The 19349-nt window shown below is 44.2% G+C and overlaps 1 protein-coding gene across 2 annotated transcripts in view; it reads left to right on the forward strand.

The window, feature by feature from the left end:
• The window catches only part of RBPMS (RNA binding protein, mRNA processing factor), a 701414-nt gene extending 699968 nt beyond the window's left edge, over positions 1-1446 (forward strand). For both annotated transcript variants that reach the window (XM_078676496.1, XM_078676497.1), the window contains one exon: positions 1182-1446. The gene's annotated coding sequence lies outside the window, so the exon portion shown is untranslated. The remainder of the gene's footprint in view (positions 1-1181) is intronic.
• Positions 1447-19349: the final 17903 nt, after the last annotated feature.

Consider the following 19349-nt stretch of genomic DNA (forward strand, 5'->3'; position numbering starts at 1 on the left):
CGAGTGATTAGTGAATTAAAACACTTTGTAAGTAGGATTCTTATCCTTTATTCTCTCCTGTCAATCTAATATCATTTCTGAGAATGATTAAGAAAACTTACCGTATAAAAATTGTGTTGTGTTTTTGTATTTGAAATAACTAGATTAATTCTAATGAAAAAATCTTCTGAAGAATCAGTTTGAGTCTGTTCTTCATGGGTCAGTCAGTCATTATTTGTATATAAGGCTTGGCCGTACTGCAGATTAGCCAAACCTTCTGTTGGTTCACGCTCTTGAGAAATTTCGACAGGCGCATGATCTCCCCCAGGGCAGTTCCTGACACATTCATCTTGGTCCACTGGTATTGGCTGGCACTTTATTACATTGGCATAGCAGGCTATACATAGCACTATGCTTAAGGCTGTGACCTCACTGGGTGACTGATTTGCATATGGCCATGTCTGAACTGGGGTGGCGGAATGAGCTAAAGAATGATGATGGATTAAACCCAGATGAGTTGACTGGGGGTGAGTGCTTGCAATGTTCAACACTCTGTCCATCATCCCCTTTGGTTTTGCAGAGTTGGTCATAAGACTGACGCAACACCAGCAATGCGTCAGAACACAGAGGCGAGTCCCATGTTAAAACCCCTGCGTCAATCCTTTCGCCTGGTTTAGAAGGCATAGGGATTTTGACACAGTCAAGTCATAGAGTGACACAGTGAAAAGTTGTGAATTTCACTGCGTCAGTTCTACGTGGCTTTTAACAAAGGTATGCCTACCCTGCATACATTATACCTGATGCAGATATAATGTGACACAGGCCTCTACAAACTGAAGCATTGGGCCCAAAGCGTCAGTTTGTAAATATGGAGCAGTGTGGACCACTGATTGCACCACCGATGCGTTAAAATTAATTACTCAGCGACGGGGCTAGCTCCTTCTAAATATGCCCCCTAGTGTGCAAAGGAAGTAATTTCGTTCTATGCAAAGAAAGTAATTTTATGCTTCAATTTACACTATTTGTCATAAAACTGTGCACGCATAGATTTATAGATAAGCATACACTTCTGCGATAATGTGATAATATATGTACTAAGCTTGTGGGGAGAGCTTTAGTCAAACTAGAAAACAAAACAGGTGGTGGCTATGTCTATGCACTATTAATATTGAGTATTAATTTTTTTTTCTTTGCATTTTTAGGACTGAATGTGCCTTGTTCGCCGATTTGATTCCTCCAAGACTTTGCTGAAGCCCCTATCACACATCTGCTTTTTTAGGACAGAAAACAGTTAACATATTTTTCTCTTTTTACACTGTACAATTATAAGTAGAGTTTTTTTCTTTTATAAATGGTCTGCCATATATTGTTGGACGTTTTAAAAACAACGTTCACCTTGAACTATATATAAAAAGTAAAAAAGAGTGAGTATTTTTTATAAAGAACCTTGCAAGTGTGACAATCTTACGCTGTGTTGAGTCATACTATTTTGACATTCGAATGCTTGTAATAATGAGTTGACATAATATGTTTCTGTAAGTTGCATGTTGCAGACATGGTTTCGGATTTTTCAAAAATAGTTTTGTTGCGAGTTCATTGATAATTTCTTTTTGGTAGTTAATTTAAAATATGTCAATACAACACCATATGTCCCATGTATAAGAATGTTTAGTTACTGTACAACGACTTGCTGAATTGTCTTTGTTTTGTGGTTTAGGTGCCAGCCCATCAGAAACAAGTGTATGAAAAATGCTATTTATTGTTGAATGTCACTGCTGTTTTTGAAATGGGAGCACAACACATTTTTCTTGGCCTCTTTAGATGTCATTTACTATAGGCAATTATCAATGTGGCTGGCATCATGAACAATTTAGTAATCTTAATTTTATTTAATATATTCCTTTTGTTTGGCCTTATGCATGTGTGTGTATATATAAATATAAATATATATATGTATATATATATATATATATATGTATGTATATATATATATATATATATATATATATATATATATATATATATATATATATATATATATATATATATATATATATATATATATGACACAAACACACACCGCCATCCTCAAAAGTCATTCCCAGCCATTCATTTTTACAGCCACATTCATCTAATCAGTATTGACCAATTTATGGAGTATTTCTCATGTATTTAAACTTTATTCGAGTAACAATTATGCTAAACCAATGTATTTACACACTAAGGTTAAAATAATTTTAGGTGGTGCCCTCATAAGATCATCTATATAATGTGCTCAAACTAGTCTAGTAAACATCGGGACGGCATAGAAGCGAAGTCCCCCGCACTCCCCCCAACATGAAGCATCGAGTTTGAAAAGCTAACCAGTTCTCCGCCATCTTGAAGAACACGCATCTTTTCAATAACGTTCTCCCTCAGATAAATCGCTATCCGTGAGATCTTTTGAACAGTACAAAAACTGCCCTAATTCTTCAAAAGACAGGAACATAGAATATAGTCTGTCAAATTACTTCTAAAACTGGTGACAAATGCACCGGAAGAGAAACAGCACACACAAGAGAAAAGGGCGGGAGTTGTAAATTTGAAGCCTCAAAAATAAAAATTCAAGGAAATAGAAGAGAGGTTATATGAGGAAGAGACAGGGTAGAAAAAGTGATAACAAAAAACGGACAGCAAACAACACGACTGTCCTCTGATTAATTTGAGATTATTCATGCAGATATTTCTTTCGCCACGCCTTTTCACATTTAGCCACGACACATCGTACATTTAGATAAAACTTGCAGCAAAGTTAGGAATATTTATATATGCTGCTCCATTTAACCCCTTCAGCGCTCATGGCGAGTTCAGCTCGTCATGAGCTCCGGCGCTCCGGTGCTCATGACGAGCTGAGCTCATCATGACCGCGCCCGTTCGGTGGAACGCTCGCATGCTGGGCTGATTCCCCTGCAGTGCTGAGCGTTCCATTGGAACGGGTGTGGCCATAACGAGCTCAGCTCGTCATGAGCACCGGAGCGCCGTAGCTCATGACGAGCTGACCTCGTCATGAGCATGGGGGCGCTGTGCGTGCCCCCCGCCCCCCAGCACAGCGGGGGAAACAGCCCGCATCGAAGGGGTTAAGTTTGCGAGGTGCAAAAATAAGATAGACATGCGTTACCAGTAGAATCCAGAGGGTCTATGCTGCATGAATTTAGTAAAGTAACATTTGCCAATCGGTCTTTATATTAAAGAGAAAAGTCTCCTAACATATTAAAGCTTTATTGATTGCAGGCAGGTAGTGGCTTTGGTAGGACATTTGTCCATAATCAAGTACATCTGTGGATTGCTCATGACGAGTTCAGCTCGTCATGAGCTCCGGCGCTCCGGTGCTCATGACGAGCTGAGCTCGTCATGACCGCGCCCGTTCGGTGGAACGCTCGCATGCTGGGCTGATTCCCCTGCAGTGCTGAGCGTTCCATTGGAACGGGTGTGGCCATAACGAGCTCAGCTCGTCATGAGCACCGGAGCGCCGTAGCTCATGACGAGCTGACCTCGTCATGAGAATGGGGGCGCTGTGCGTGCCCCCCCGCCCCCCAGCACAGCGGGGGAAACAGCCCCGCATCGAAGGGGTTAAGTTTGCGAGGTGCAAAAATAAGATAGACATGCTTTACCAGTAGAATTCAGAGGGTCTGTGCTGCATGAATTTAGTAAAGTAACATTTGCCAATCGGTCTTTATATTAAAGAGAAAAGTCTCCTAACATATTAAAGCTTTATGGATTGCAGGCAGGTAGTGGCTTTGGTAGGACATTTGTCCATAATCAAGTACATCTGTGGATTATTTAAACGAACCATGCAGTGCACCATCATTATTTCTGGTTGTATGTTTGAGTATAGACACTTCGGGGATATGTACAATGAAGTGGCGGAGCGTGTTGTGAGCCTCCTGGGCAAAACGACACGCTCCGCTACTTCTGAAATGTAAGGCTGCACCATATTTAAAAGAATGTGGTGCTGCCTTGCGTTTCCCCGTGCGATGGCGCTAAGTTTAACAACTTAGCGCCAACGCAGGCACCCTTGCACCAGAGTGCAAGGGTGTCTGTGTGCAGGGAAGGGTTGATTATGTGTAGGAAGGTGCCCCTTCCTGCACATAACAATTCTTAAATGCAATTTTGTAACTTGCATGTGGCTGCCTCATGTATCACACATGAAAGTCACAAAATGGTATTTTATAAAAAGGTTTGTTCATGTACAGGGAGGGACACGGCATTTTGCTTTTTTCCATGTGAGCTGCACAAGGCAGCACACATGGAAAAACACAAAAAAGGAGTAGAAATAATGCATTTCACCTCGTTTCGCCAACTTAAGACCAGGATTTTCCTGGTCTTAATGTTGGCGCTGCCTCCAATGTATGCCACCCTTGTACATAGGGGGCAGCGTCAGATACATTGGATGTTGCAGTGGAACGCCCACCGCCACACCCACTTCATGCCCCTTTCATGCGAAACATAGCGTGAAAGGGTGCCTTATGTACAAGGCAGTGTAAAGTCACGTTAAATGGCTTAACGCTGCCTTGTACATAAGGCAAGGTCCCTATCGCCACGAGAACGTCACAAAAAGTGACGTTCTTGTGGCGATAGGGGCTTGTACATATGCCCACTCGTCTACAACCCTAAAAGCCCCAGTTTTCTACGCAGTCTCTTTAAATATCTACTTTCTTACAGTGTAATTTATTCCAAATTGTAAGATTTAGCTGAAATAAGGATGACACGATGAGTCTTAAAACTGGTGCGCCTTAAAATGCCATTAATTTCTAAATCCAGACAAAAGTCTAGAGCGGATGGTTAAGAATTTGTACTTGGGTGCAGCCAGGCTACCACCTTCATACGTGAACATTACAATAAGATTCTAACCCATGTAGAGTAGGACCTACACACGGCACCAGGTTTCCAGCCCGGGACGTCAGGTCAAAAATGATTGTTAACCAGGAATGTAACTTCAATGGGTTCAGTTGAAACAAACCAAAGATACAAATTCCAGAATGTATCAATTTGTTAAAAAGATAGTTCAGAATGTTGTGCCCCAGTGACATGGAATCCTCTATACACTAATTCAGAGAGAGTAAAAACATTTTGAAAGTGCACATGATCACTCTTGGTCTGTACAAGTCAGCAACTTACATCACTCTGTTTCCTGCATGTGGCTTGAGAGACCAGCATCAGCTATTAAGATGTGCCTTGGGCCTTAGTGCTCAAGCAGTGGTTGCATAATAAGTGTTATGAATTGGCCTATATGCCCATGTGTAGTAGTAAATATTAGTGATTATCTGTTATACTTTTTCAAAATCAATTTTACAGGAAATATAGATATCATACCTTACAACAAAAAGTTGTCACCCTCTGGAAAGTAGCTGCTGATTCCCCCCTCATCCTACAAAAAAGGGTTTTGGAAAGAAAGCTGTAGGTACATATTTCACGCCCATTGCTAGCGCTTGGTGGAACACCCTTCACGAGGAGCTTAGGCAGACTGAACAGCTCTTACTTATTAGGAATGTTTAACCGCATGCACGCTTGCGGTTTTCCCGCTGTGCGCTGGGTTTTTAAAAAACCCGTGTGAGCGTACGAGAGGCGTAACTCATGACGAGCTCAGCTCGTCATGAGCGTCGAAGGGGTTAAAAGACCCTTATGTTTAGGTAATTTCTCTCCCTCAAGTACTGAATCACCCTATCCTTTGATTTTTAGTTCTATATAAATTGACTGATTTACCTTCAAGACAGAAATGTCCATGCAGACATAATTAAAAAGCAACCACAGGCGCAAAGATTCTAGCCTTCCTCTCTGCAGGTATTAAATCAATGTGGGGATTGACTTGGTTGCTGGGCAATTCTTACAACATCTGCAAGACTCAAAGTTTATCTGTTGATACTTCAAAAATAAATAGCCATGGCAAGAACACAAGCATCATATCTTAAAATGAAAAAAATAAAAAATGCTTTTGACTTACATCAACGTAAGTCATTGTATGTAGGCCACCTGAGCTCTCTTCTTTAAACCAATGCAAGTGAAGTTTTTGATGACAAATGCTATACTTTTAATCTCTCATTAAACCTGAACAAATCTGATGTAACAAATCCTGAAGGGCCAAAAGAAATTTGATTTTATTGTAATACTATTTTTTGTAAGCAATGCATTTTTTACAGAAATTGATCCTATGCATCTTTTATTTGTGTTGTTAATAATTTAACCAGGAGAAACACCTCAAGTGTTAATTAAACTTTTGAAAGTTGTTTAAAGGTACTTTTTATTGTAAGTTTGAAAAATAAAATTATATTATAACATTTTTGTACGTGTATTTTTACTTCATTCCTTCTTTCATACACAAAAACTAATCAAACCGTACATTCAACATGTTTCAGATGTGTCAATCAGTGTTTAACCCCTCCCATGCTGGTGACGGAACCGCTCCGTCACCAGCCACGGACTCGCTGTGCTGATGACGAAGCGGTTCCGTCACGGCCCGCTCGGCGCGCCTGCGCGGCGCGGATTCCGCGCCTGCGCTGGACGTTCCATTGAGCGGGCGGGGCCGTGACGGAACCGCTCCGTCATAAGCACAGCGCACCCGAGGCTCGTGATGGAGCGGTTCCGTCACGAGCATGGGAGCGCCGCGCGGCTGCCCCACCCCCCTAGTGCTGCGGTGGAATCGCCGCAGCAGCGAAGGGGTTAAGTCAACACAATCTAACAAGACAGTCACTCTTTTAAAACTCAATCTCGTATTTATTTTTGGTTTTCGAGATGAGCATTGGCTTGTAAGTATTTTCATGGTATTATTTCTGGCTTGTGCATGTTGGCTGTCTGATTGAATTCTTTCCTCTGGTTGGTATGGCAAATGACACTCCTTTTGTCACCTATAACACATCTCTTTCTATGGCCCACCTCATCTGCCTGCCTCAACCTGCATGAATACCACAACAGACTCTTTCCCATGTGCCCACTCATTTCCTCTTTGTTCATTTTCCAGTTCCATTCCTTATATGCAAGCAGCTCGTCTACTCCACAGAATGTTTTACCTAGCTACGGTCAAATAGTTCTCCCAATATGGCACTGCCTACCCAGCAGGCATAAAGGGGGACGTAGGTCACTCTGACAGCCTGAGAATGCCAAAGAAACTCAAAAGACAACAAAAACCAAAACAATCACCAGAACCAGAAATCAGGGAGGAATGGAAAGGAAAGACCAGGACTCGGAGTAATGAAGATTACCAGTGAGTAACCAGGCATTCTTAGAGAATTCTAGCACTGGCCTGTCTGTCCCCTTTCTAACAGCTCATGGCCCCCACCTTCACCAGAAATGGGACAATAAATGCTGATCTTACAAGGGCAAGGGAATGTACTAAGTACCATGGCACCTTCTACTTTGCAGTTGGGTTTCTTGAGTCCAAACAAATCAGCTCATTAAGTGGCCTCACAATTTGTTACAGTCAGGAGGAGAGAAAGTCCACAGGTCAGTGCTCAGAACCTTCCATGTCAGTTTAGATATTTCTCCACCTCTCTGGAAAGGAAGAAGTCTCACACTTCCATATCGCCCTGAGTCCAAGAGCAGCAACCTGCGCCTATTGGAGAATGGATCATCAGGATGCCTCAGAAGGCCCATCAGTGTACCAGGTTTTTATGTGTCTCTGTGTTATTCCATGCAGAACTCAGTTACCCACTCCACCAACGGAGTTCCCAATACCCTGGGTATCAGTTACTCCAAAGCTTGGGAAAAACCAGGCCATTTGTCAGGCCACTTATGGTAAGGGCCTAAGTGGATAGAGATGTTTTGCGAAATATGATTGGGGCTTATGCTTATCTAACCTTTGCCCTAATATGTATAATAAGTGCTTATAATATTCATAATCATTATGATGAACATGATTTGAAGATAGTGTATAACAAATATTAATTTAGTGTAAAATACTATTCACTGTGTGCATACTGATGTCGGGGTATAGGGCAGGGCTCTATATATCACCTGCAAATGACAGATTCTTTGACCGGTTTTGTCTTACTCCTAACACTTCCACTTATGTGAGCAATACTCAGTAGGAAAGGAGTGAGAGACACCTGCCAGTTTTGCTTTTCTCCAAAAAAGGCAGTGTTTTGTTTTTTTCAGGGGTTAGGACATCCACTAGGTGTGATCTCAATAATTTGGGGGTAACACAACAGTGTATCACTTATCATAATGGTCATTATGCTGATGTTTTGTTTTTTTCCAGTACCAGGTTTTCTTCCCAATGGGTCACTCATTCATGTGCAACTTGGAATCTCTAGGGGCCTCATTTATGAGAAGTGACGCATCTCTGCGTGAAAGCAGTGATGCGTCACTTCTCAGTGCGCCCTCCTTGCGACGTGATTGATGCGTCATATTTACAGTATGACGCAAGTAAATAGTCCGTATTGTATTGCGCAAACTCCCGTGTTGGAGAGTGTTCTGTGATGACAGAAAGAACCTTATGAAAAAGAATGCTGTGTCTGAGTAAGGAGCCGTGTCCGGATGAGATCCTTCTGACTGCAAGCCTGGAGCGCAGGCAATACAATGCAGACTGTTTACTGACTACGTTCCAAATGGCTAATCCTTGACGAATTACGCCCATCTTCATCTACCTTTCGCCCTGAAGAAGCCCATCCTTTGGGCGAAACGCGTTGGCTGATTCTTCGGTGCATACCATAACACGACTGAAAATAAAAGAAGAATACCTACACAAGACTCACTTCATCAATTTGATTGTACAATTTTAATTTGAACACATTTTTGTTGCCTCTCATTCACAAAAAATTAGCTATAACTTCCATGATCTACTAGCAGCAGGTCATTTGAGGTGGGCAATATACGATAACAATCGCGTGACTAGTCTTGGTGGTGCTGTCCGCTAGAACCCAGCTGCTTGATTCTATAAACAATAGGGTTACAAATTCCCAAGGAATTTCATGAGAACGGATTCCCACCAATATTTATTATTAGTGCTAAACCAGAATGCTGGATTGGAGGCCCCACGACAAACATTCTTATTTTTTAACTTATGGAGTCTTGTTGTAGATTCCTAAGAATATGTACTTAGCTAAAAAATAGCTTCAAGAGGAAAAACTCACCTTGTTTGAAAGTCTAAATCATCTGCTTATGAAACGAAGTGATGAATTTGTGCACAAACAAGTACAATGGTTAGGGAGCAGAAACTAAAACATTAAGGTATTCTGGGAAACCTAACCTCGAGGAATTAATTTGTTCTTCAAAGGAAGACTTGAAGAGGCAAAAAATAATAATAATAAAGCAAATCAGCACCCCTTGAAGGGGATACCATATTAATACCCCCTCCCCAAATCTATAACCTTCGATCCAAAAGTAGTATCTGGAAGAGAATCCGAATCAGGCCAGAATACAAACACATTCTCAATATCGACATTTAAAAGAGGATAAGGCATGACATTTAATAAATATAGTCGACCTGAAGGCAAAGGATGTGGAAATGGCGTAGAATATGTATGATGTCACTGTGATGTGGCTTCCATTTACCCACTCAAAACAAAACACAGAAGGACTCGGGAATAGCTGTGTATGTAGTTCGCCAAAGCAACAAGTAGGAGGAGATTTATAACAAGAAACTGCTTCTCATACACAGTTCAGTTTCAGTTCATTTATAATTTGGACAGCATGGATGACAGGACCACCAGAGTATTAGCAAATATCTTGGATAAATCACAATCAACATTCATATTGTCATTTCATTTGTATTTCTAACTTTAGAAAAATCAAAGTTTTTCCCAATTCACTGGGTGACTTTTGTGTTTAAAGGTAAGCGCTGAGTTTCTTTGGTCAATGTGATCTTATGAGAAGGCAAGGTCTAGTGAAGAGACATTTAACGCAGACAGACCAGGGGCCGTTTAACAGAAGGTGCCCTGGAGGTGCAACGGGCATTTGCGTCCGCTTTGCGCACCCCTGGGGCACTTTGGTAATATAGAAGGGGGCGCATACGCTTGTGCATCCCCTCTTTAATACCGATAACGCTGGCACACTTAATGCGCCAGCACTGTCTTCAGAGGGTGTTCCCTCATTTGCATAGGGGTGTGCCCTATGCAAATGAGGGAATTCCTTTGACTCTGCGTCCGCGCCATATTACAGACAGGAATATTTACAACAAGGGGTGGTGAGGGACAGAGTCTCTGAATTAAGCAGAATACTCTCACCCAGTCAAAAGATCAGGGCTAGATCCAACACCGTTTTTTAGCTCATTGCACCATCCCAGTTTCAGAACCTGGCTGTATGCAAATTAGTCTGTTCCTGTCCCAGTGCATGATGGGAACAGGGCAAACCAAACTACAAAAGCCAATTCTTACACTGGGAAGGAAACAAGCTTCCGGGGACCGGTTTCTGGCATTACAGCCGTCTTCGGCCCGGCTTGCTTGAATCCTGATGGTGCAATGAGCAAGGGACTCATGTCTGAGTATACCCTTCCACGCTTAGGGTGGACAAAAATATTTACAACAAGGGGTGGTGAGGGACAGAGTCTCTGAATTAAGCAGAATACTCTCACCCAGTCAAAAGATCAGGGTATACTCAGATGTGAGTCCCTTGCTCATTGCACCATCAGGATTCAAGCAAGCCGGGCCGAAGACGCCTGAAATGGCAGAAACCGGTCCCCGGAAGCTTGTTTCCTTCCCAGTGTAAGAATTGGCTTTTGTAGTCTGGTCTGCCCTGTTAACATGATGCGCTGGGCCAGGGACAGACTAATTTGCATACAGCCAGGTTCTGAAACTGGGATGGTGCAATGAGCTAAAAAACGGTGTTGGATCTAGCCCTGATCTCTTGACTGGGTGAGAGTACTCTGCTTAATTCAGAGACTCTGTCCATCACCACCCCTTGTTGTAAAATATTACAGACAGGAGCGTAGAGTCAAGGAAGCACGCAGTAGGCGCACTGACAGTGCGCCATTTAAAAGGTGGCACACTGTCAGTGCGCCCCCTGAGAACAGCCCTCTGCAGGGGGTAAAGGGCGTCCCATGGACCCCCCCAGACATCCCATTGAAAGAGGCCTGAATGCACCTGCCTGCAAGGAGATCTCTAATCCCCTTTGAAAGTGCAGGCGGGTGCCGCCTGCATAGTGAAAACACGGAGCAGCTGCTCCATGTTTTCACATGAATGCGCTGCCCCCAGGGCAACGCGGGTTCACGGCTGCCCTGGGGGCAGCGCATTCACCATAACAGGGCGCATTATCATTGTTTGCGCCCAGCGCGTCTTTTAAAAGATGCGCTGGGCGCAAACAATGATAATGAGTAATACGGCCCTGGAACTTTAAAAGTTCTCAAATTGTTTTAGTTTGCTGAGAGTTGCATGCTGAGAAGTTATTTAGAACACATGGGCTTCTGAGCTGATCATCAGCTGATGAAAAAAGATCATTTTAATCCAGACATGTTTGGAACCATTGTGCAATGATACTTGAAGGGAATAATTATGTAAGGATCATCAACCAATGGCATAGTGAAGCTGATGAAGAAAGCAAGAGGTGTAAACCATGCTTAATACATAGGAAAAGAATGAGTTCCTTAGTTAATTTACAAAGGTGGTGTCCAGCTCCATATTTACTTCACAACCTTACAGAATCTTCTCACACATAAAAACAGAGAAATGAATCAGGTAACCTCTCACATGAAATACCTAAATAAGACAAAGCAACAAAGATTGGAGCAGTCACGCCAAAGATATACCATTTTAACATAAGCCTTCTACTATGCACCATGGACCATGAGCATTGTAATCCTGCTTCCTATGTATCAGAAGAGCCTGCAACCATGTTGTTTGCGAAGGACTCATTTTTTGGAGAGGATATGGAAAGCACTCCTTTAAAATTTTGCCCTGCCTGAATTGAGAAAGTTCTCATGGTGGGATCAACAGCGAGTCTGTAACCTCTGCCTGCCGAGGGACCTCAATGAGAGCATGTGTTTCGTGTGCAACACCTGTCATTGCAAAAAGATGATTTGATCTCGAAATGGCTCATTACTCCATCAGCGGGTGTCCTTCACATAGAAAACAACTTAATCTAGTAAGACCACAAATTGGAGGACCATATGGTAGCCAAGAAGTACAAAAAGGGCGGCGATCCGTATCACGCTCTCCAGTAGATTCTGAATCCAGAGATCAAGGTCCAGTTCCCCAAGAAAAGGGTGTGTCTAGGACTAAGACCCAACTCGAATTTCAGGCCTCAGCAACGAGGACCAGTTGCAACACATCAGCCTGGAAACAACGTCTGCATGCGTACCAAGGACCAACCTGTTCACCCCAGGATTCAGCCTCAACAAGAGTCTCGACTCCAAACCAAAGAACAATTTTGAAAAGAACACCATGTCATTACTAGGGAACCACATTGTATAAAAGTTTCTCCTCCTTTGTCAGTTCTAATTGTTGTGCTTGAGTCTGTTTGACACCGAATACAACCCTTGACTTTGAAGTAATCTCAATGTTGAGTTGATCCAGATCAATCCCTGGCACAAAAGTAACCCCACAAGATCCTCATATTTAAATAGGGATCCAGCCTTCATGTACGGGCAGAAAGGAAGTGATATCTACTACACACCACAACAGAAGGAATGTTAACGTACAATTTGCACAGATTATGACAAAAGTCATACTATTACTGGTGACTGGACACCTCACATCCTCTACATAAACAACATGGGCTTACCTTTGAAGAAGTCATTTTAGAGGATATCAGGGCACTCTGTATCAATAAGAGCAGGAATTTAGCCACTCCTGAGACACCACCATCCACGCAATCATCTCAACATCATCATTCACATTTGATCAGATGGTGATATCTTTTCAGACCCATTGCCCTGCTATCAACAACCAGGGACAACAGAGCAGGAAGATCATGTATGGCTAGACCATAGGGTCTATGTTCTTGACGATGAACTACAAAAGCACGAACCAGTAGAGTCTGCACAACAACACTATGTCGAATAACACGTAGAAATATTTGCCCATGCGGAAGGCTATGCTCACATGTACAACTGATAGCTTCAAAGTCAAGGACTCCGTCAAAGGAACAATGGGTAGAGAAAAAATTCAAGTCCGCACACCGGGATCCTTTATTCATCAGCACCAGGTGACCCCAAATCATTCATCATCCACACAGCCAGGTACAAGGCGTTCGTTCAGGGGAGAGGAGATACCCTTCACTCTGATAGATAAAGCAAAAACATAGATGTTACTAGTAAGCGAGTGGCAGTTAGGGGCTGCCGCACAGTGCTTCAATGACACTTCTAGCCTGGTACGGTGAAACACCAGAGGGAGGTGACAGAAGATTTTTACTGCCCGATTCAGTTAGAACAGGATCACAGGATGTGGAGGAAAGCAAAATTAGGTACTCCATACAAAAAACATTCACTCAGGATGGCTCAGGCAAACTTGACTCGAATGAGTTACTCCACATAAATCTACTATCAGAGCACTTGCCAAGAGTGAACAACAACCTTCTGATCTCCTCAGCAGGAGAGATTAGCAAAGTCACAAGTGGGAGATTAATTCCCATGTACACAACAGATACTTTCAACATTCTGAACCCCAAAGGTAGATCTGTTCACCACTCGTACAAACGCAAAATGCCAAAACTTTGCATCCAGGTACCTGCTCCTAAGGTCTCTGAGAAATTTCCTATGGATAGATTGATCGGGGATATCTGCTTACATGTTTCCCTCACTTCAAATGATCCCTTATGAAGTGAACAAAATGTGTCACACATAAATGACATTAATTCTGTTTAGATCAACATGGAACTGCCAGCCTTAATACTTCCTCCTAACCTTAATACTTCCTCCTCTTAAAGATGTCCATCAATCCCAGAAATTGCCTTTTCACCCAAATTGCCAAATCAATACCAAGACTTGTGCCCAGATTTATCAAGGTTTTGCGTAGCCCTTGTGCCACATGAGGGTTATCAAGCCACACCAGGCCACCTTGCATGGGCCTGCATGGCTTGATAAATCTGGAGTAACGCAAGGCAGCGCAAATCACTGCCTTGGTTCCCCTGCCCCAGGGAGCCATTCCATGGATGGCTCGATTCTGGTGCTTTCCCAGATTTACCATTAGTGGTAGACCTCGAAGGGTTCCAAGTGCTACACCTAACCAGAGGAGGCTCGAGGAGAAATATCTTTATTTCTCCTCTTTTTTTCCTCTTTCTATATGTGCTGCATTCTGCAGCACTCATAGAAAGAGGTAAATGCCTCTGAGGAGTGTTTTGTGCAGGACGTGCACCTTCCTGCACAAAAACAGTCCTGCCTGCAACAATCCTGCACCATACCGCAAGGGTGCCTGCGTTGACGCTATGCAGCAAGAAAGTGCACCAGCGCAAGGAAAGGACAGGAATCTGCCATATAATATTAAATACTGCGCATTCCTGACTGTTCACGCAGTTCTGCAAGGTGTCTTGCTGCATTGTGCTGCGTAAATATGTGATAAATCTTGGCCTTGATGTTTTAGAATTTGAGTTACTTCAGCTCCCTCAGGAATGCAGGGAAATGGAGGCATGGAGCCTCGCAGAATGGTGGTGAAGGAAGATGGTGCAAATAGCAATAGTCTTACGTGATTGTTGCGCTCAAACTAAGGACTAAAATTAGAGTAAAACTGAGAGGAACAGTGACTGCCATGGTGTGAGATGCGATTAGGCCTTGTATACAGTGCCTGCCATACAGAAGCATTAGGAAGAAGTACAAAGATGAGACACAGAATGCATTGCTAGTTTGAATGCATCTTACAGACGTCTTGGACCTGCTGAGGTGAATCTTCCCGGGTCTGACTATTGCACCAATGAAAGCCAGTGTTATTAGTATTCGGATGGGTCAGAGCTGAGTCAGATGAACTTGTGGATGTTTGACCATCGCTGTTGTGGCTTAGGTGTCAATTACAATTGTGGTGTGGGTCACGCACTCCACGCTGTATCAACCTATAGGGTTGCGGTGTGCTTCAAGGATATCACCCCCTGGCAACGAGGTGTGGTAATCCAATGTAGTCCGTGGTGTCAGCAATAGGCACCAGCTCCCTGAGCACAACCTTGTAGACGCCGGAGAGCACACGGGTGAGACGCGGGCTCTCACTGCACCTTTGTTAAACTCCCCTGACGAAGGACTGCGGTCCGAAATGCATCGGGAGGGAAATTGTAAATAAGTCTAAATGCGCCTTTTGGATTGAACATTAATTCCTTTGAGTGAAATTGGATAATGAATTAAATTCAACATATGTGAATTAAACATGGAAAACGGATCTTTGCAACTTTGGTTTAGTGAATAATTTTTCCATTTAAAGGTTGTGCTCAGGGAGCTGGTGCCTATTGCTGACACCACGGACTACATTAGGTGTCAATTAAGCATGGGCATAAAATCCGCTCCGCTCGCGGATTTTTCGGATTTTCGGCAAATTCGCAATCCGCGAACTCTCGCGAATTTGTCGAAAATCCGTGAATCCGCTCGCGGCGGATTTTTTGCTTGGTTGCGGCGCGCGGCGTGGTGCACGGCGTTCACTTTCCGTCATTTAGCGTTTGCCGAGTTGTTTTTCTTTGCGAGTGACGCGCCATTTTAGATCTTGCTGCGTGTTCCCGCGGGAGTTTAGCGCCCGCGAATACGTACTCGCGGCTTGCCACCTTGCACACCACACCTCGCGAGAGTTCGCAATTGCGAACACGTAGTTGCGGCGGAAAGGAACAATCTCGCACTTGCGAAATAGAGATTTTGCAATTTCGCACAAGAAAATCACCAGCAAACAGGATAAACCTTCAGAAAATTATGATTTTTATCAGAATCACTCCTCAGGTTGACATTTGCATGGCCTTTTTTTTTTGCAAGGAGTCCATTTTGGGGGGGGGGGGAGGAAGGAAGTGCCCCACAGTCTCCAACTTCCTGTTCCTGTCCAGCAGGCTCCTCCCAGTGCTTTGTCCATCTCCTGGTCACTTTCATTTGGATCTGGAGCTGGAAGGATTACTTTTTGTGGGTGCTGCTGGATATTTGGATTTGAGGCCTTTTTGACTGTCTTTGGATCACTTTTGGATTAGAAATCAACTTTCACAAGTAAGTTTGTTTGGGGCATTACAGTTGCTGCAAGTAAAATTTTGGAACTTTTTCAGAACATTAAATAAATTATATTGTGGGTAGCCACAGTATCCAGTAGGACCAGGGTTGGTTAGGGGTGCATGATACAAATGTTTTGTTGAATTTAAACACCATTGAGGCCATGGATGGGCTGGGATTGTGCTGATTTTTGTCGTTTTTTTGGGCCTGCTGGTGGGGCCCTTTGCCCAGGGGTGGTGAGTGTTGCATGGGCCTAGTCTTTCTGTGGGGTGTCTTCTTGAATTTAAACATAATTGAGGCCATGGATGGGCTGGGATTGTGCTGATTTTATTGTTTTTTGTCGTTTTTGGGGGGGTGCTGGTGTGGCCTTTTGCCCAGGGGTGGTGGTGCATGGACTGAGTGTGCCTGTGGTGTGGTCTCACTCTCTTTAATGTAAACATCATGGATGGCATTGGATTGTGGTGATTTCTGGCTGTTTTTCTGTTTTTTGGGGGTGTACTGTTGATGTGGACTGGCCATGTGGGTGGTGGTGGTGGCCATCTTGAGTGCTGGCTGGTACAGGCAACATGTGCTTGGGGTGTAAGGGAGGGGCCATTTTGAGGAGAGGCAGTGTCTGAGGCCTGCACTTATTTTGCCTACTTTTCATCCATTATGCCCAGGGGTGGTGAGTGTTGCATGGGCCTAGTCTTTCTGTGGGGTGTCTTCTTGAATTTAAACATAATTGAGGCCATGGATGGGCTGGGATTGTGCTGATTTTATTGTTTTTTGTCGTTTTTGGGGGGGTGCTGGTGTGGCCTTTTGCCCAGGGGTGGTGGTGCATGGACTGAGTGTGCCTGTGGTGTGGTCTCACTCTCTTTAATGTAAACATCATGGATGGCATTGGATTGTGGTGATTTCTGGCTGTTTTTCTGTTTTTTGGGGGTGTACTGTTGATGTGGACTGGCCATGTGGGTGGTGGTGGTGGCCATCTTGCGTGCTGGCTGGTACAGGCAACATGTGCTTGGGGTGTAAGGGGCCATTTTGAGGAGAGGCAGTGTCTGAGGCCTGCACCTATTTTGCCTACTTTTCATCCATTATGCCCAGGGGTAGTGAGTGTTGCATACTTGCATGTCCCTAGTCTTTCTGTGGGGTGTCTTCAATGTAAACATCATGGATGGCATGGGATTGTGCTTATTTTTCTGTGTTTTGTCGATTTTTTGGGGTGTATAACTGAACTGATGTTCCTCTGTCTTCCATTGCTTTTAGGTGCACAAGAAGACTCAAGAGAACCACCAGTGCCAGGAAGAAGTCCTGCAGCGGTGTGTGCAGCATAACGTCACGCGACGTCACGTCTGGACACAGAACCCTCTGCAACTCGTGCAACTGCTGCCTGCTGACCTGCTCTGAAGAAGATGGCCCCAAAAAAAGTAACCCGTAGCTCCTCTAGCAAGAAAGGTGCCAGTAAGGAGCAGAAGAAGCAAGTTACCAAGGACACTGGTGTGCCGCCCGCCCCTTTTTTTGGGAGTAAAAAAAAAAGTACGTCTGCAGCAGCAGCAGCGGGATCTGCTGGGGACCAAGCTGGCAGCAGCACCCCCGCTCCATTGGGCTCAGTGCCACCACCACCACCACGCCAACTTAAGTCCAAGCCCTTGAGTGCTGCAGAGGCAGCCAGTATAGTTCTTCAATCACCATCGACCAGTGATGTTGGCTCATCGCAAGAAAGCAGCAGCAATGTCCCTCAATCAACACAGGTTGTTGTAGCTCATCTGACGAGTGTTGAACAACCACAGCCGCAACAACAATCACATGTGCAAGTACAAGCCCAAGTACATGTGGAAGGAGAGGCAGCGCAAGGAGATGCGCAAGCAGAGGTGCATGGAGGGTCACAAGTGCCCACAATAGTTGTTCCTCCCGAAGTAGGGGCACATCAGGAAATCGACAATCAAGGCGAGGTATCATTTGAGGAAGCCACTCCTCCTGATGATCCTTCATTGTCTTCCACACCCCTAGCAAGGAAGAGATCAAGGGTGGTGTCTACATCCTCTTCAAGCACACCTCCTTCTGATGATACGGATCAAACTTGGGAACCAGCACCACAGCCGTCTGAGAGTGAGGCACACCATGATCCAACAAAAGTAGTTAAGCGTAAAAGGAAGCTCGTCCAAAGTCTCAGAGTTATGGAGTGTGATGAGGCTCAACAAGAAGTGGCGGATACTGCTGCTGATGAAGACTCTGCCAATGACGACCCAGTCATCATAAAGGTCACTGCAGCCCCAGCGGGCATGCAGCAAACAGACATTTTGACCCTAGCCCGAAGAGCTGCTGAGCGTGATGATGATGATGATGTTGTCGATGAGGAGGCAGTGGAAACACCACAATCATTGGAGTTAAGTAGTACACCAACTCGTCCCGCTTCCATATTTCTTTCTGGCAAGAAGAGACCTCCGTCAACCTCGACCTTAATTAGTGGCGGTGAAAGTGCAAAACGTACAAAAGTTGGGCAATCCAGATCCTCCACTTCATCTGGCATTAGCTTCATGACCACCACCACCAGTATCGCCGCCTCCTCCAGGTCCCACAGACACTTCAAGTCCCCAGTTTGGGACTTCTTTACTGTTTGTCCAAAAAATCCAAAGTTTGCCATTTGTACCCTTTGTAAGCTTGCAGTTAGTCGTGGTAAGTCAGGTACCAACTATGGTACCGGCGGCCAGAGAGGTCATCTTGAGAGAAAGCACACTGTCAGATGGTTTGCGCACCTAGATGCGATCAAGAAAGGGCAAATTCAAGGAAACGTTGATGTTTCATCTGATGATGACGAGGAGGAAGAAGACGTGTCAAACACTTCCCTTACACCCAGTACCCCTGTCAGCAGCACACCCAATGTGAGGCACACTAAGAGTGTTGGAGCGAGTGAGACACCAACGCACAAAAGTTCACCAGCGAGCAAAATTGGGTCAACGAAGTCATTATCAGCCCGTAAATGCTTGGTCCAGGGCAACATTAGAACAATGCTTACTTCAGACGTGCCATATGAACGCAACCACCCACTGACGCGTCTGTATAACACTAAGCTGGCTAAAATGCTAGCTGTGGACCTTCTACCTTTTTCTTTTGTAGAAGCGGTAGGTTTTCTTGAATTAGTGGCAACGCTCTGCCCTAAATGGAAGGTTCTGAGCCGGTTCTATTTTGCCAGAGTTGCGGTTCCAGCACTACATGAAGATGTGCTGCAGGCGATTGTGGCAGCTTTGCAGAAGAGTGCTGTTCACACAATACATCTGACAACAGACATGTGGACCAGTGGCCCAGGCACTGATTACATGTGCATCAC

Source organism: Lissotriton helveticus, chromosome 2_1 (genome assembly GCF_964261635.1).
Source record: "Lissotriton helveticus chromosome 2_1, aLisHel1.1, whole genome shotgun sequence".
Taxonomy (NCBI): domain Eukaryota; kingdom Metazoa; phylum Chordata; class Amphibia; order Caudata; family Salamandridae; genus Lissotriton; species Lissotriton helveticus.